General features: G+C 46.0%; 1 protein-coding gene and 1 pseudogene across 1 annotated transcript in view; one reads left to right on the top strand and one right to left on the bottom strand.

The window, feature by feature from the left end:
* The window catches only part of LOC102020867, a 6,808-nt pseudogene extending 6,047 nt beyond the window's left edge, over window positions 1–761 (bottom strand).
* LOC102019656 (SLAM family member 9-like) overlaps window positions 1–1,086 on the top strand; it is a gene marked incomplete in the record, with an annotated part of 107,107 nt that overhangs the window by 8,330 nt on the left and 97,691 nt on the right.

Raw genomic sequence — 1,086 nt, 5'->3', positions numbered from 1 at the left:
GAAGATAGTGGGTGCCCATGCTCTCTTCACTGCCGGGTCCCGAAGGACTCTTGTTCATGAGAGATCTCTCCACAAAGTAAGTCTACCCCTTGCTGGGTTTATCATCCTCAGGGTCAGAAACTTTTTCACAAAGCCTCCATCCAGCCTCTTGCCTTAGCTGCTACAGGTAGGCGCTCATCACCTCATCTGCCTGTTTATTTGCAGGTACGGCATAAACTACACTTAGTGGAAAACCAGGTTCTCCAGGAATGGGAAAATTAGTGACTCTCGGTGTATACGTTTCTTTTTCTCTTTGGCTTTTGGAATTGCACTTTTGAAGTGTCTTCAGACACTCAGAACTGTAGAAAGTTATGCTACCAAAGTCCTACCGGCTTCATTCTTAATTTCGTAGTGTTTGAAGAAAACTTTGGCCTTGAAGTCATAGATGACTATGCCCATCCACAAAATAATAATCTTGTCTCTCTCTAGGGGCAGGTCCTTTCAAATGACTTCAGAGAGGAAACACTGCCATGTTTCCAATAAGTTTGCTGCCTGGTCCATGAGAGACTAGGAGGCTGGCATTTTGGCTCAGCCAGGGTTTCAACCCAGAGGACCTGGTTAGAATGTGACCCTTTCGTCTGGGGTCTAAGTGCAGTTGTCCTATATTTCTAGATGTTGGCAATTACATGAGGCATGACTCATGACAAAATTCTGGCTATAACGCACAGGCAGTAATTTTGTCACCAGTGGCCTGCTGTGGGGAAACTACTTGTTACTCTCATGTCTCCCTTCCCTGCTGTGGTGTCTGAGGAGGCTGAGAGGCAGTTGCTGTGGGCTTCTTGTGGCTGAGCTTCAAGGGGAGCCTTGGTCACTAGGGCAAGACCCCCCTCCCTATGGAACACATAGTGTGACTGAGACACAGTCTCTCTAGTTCTAAGTTAGAGAGTGTTGTAACTGTCACTACATTGGTCCTAGCCCACCTTAACTAATATACTGTCTAGCAGGAGGGAGGAAAACACTTTCATTATTGTCTCAGGTGTCTATCTGTACTAATCTGCCCCCTCTAACTTACTTCCTTAAAGCAAATCCTACACTGTCACAGTTTCT

The sequence above is a fragment of the Chinchilla lanigera genome, unplaced genomic scaffold (assembly GCF_000276665.1).
Source record: "Chinchilla lanigera isolate Chin_1 unplaced genomic scaffold, ChiLan1.0 scaffold00222, whole genome shotgun sequence".
Classification (NCBI taxonomy): Eukaryota; Metazoa; Chordata; class Mammalia; order Rodentia; family Chinchillidae; genus Chinchilla; species Chinchilla lanigera.
This window is presented reverse-complemented; position numbering and strand designations above follow the sequence as displayed.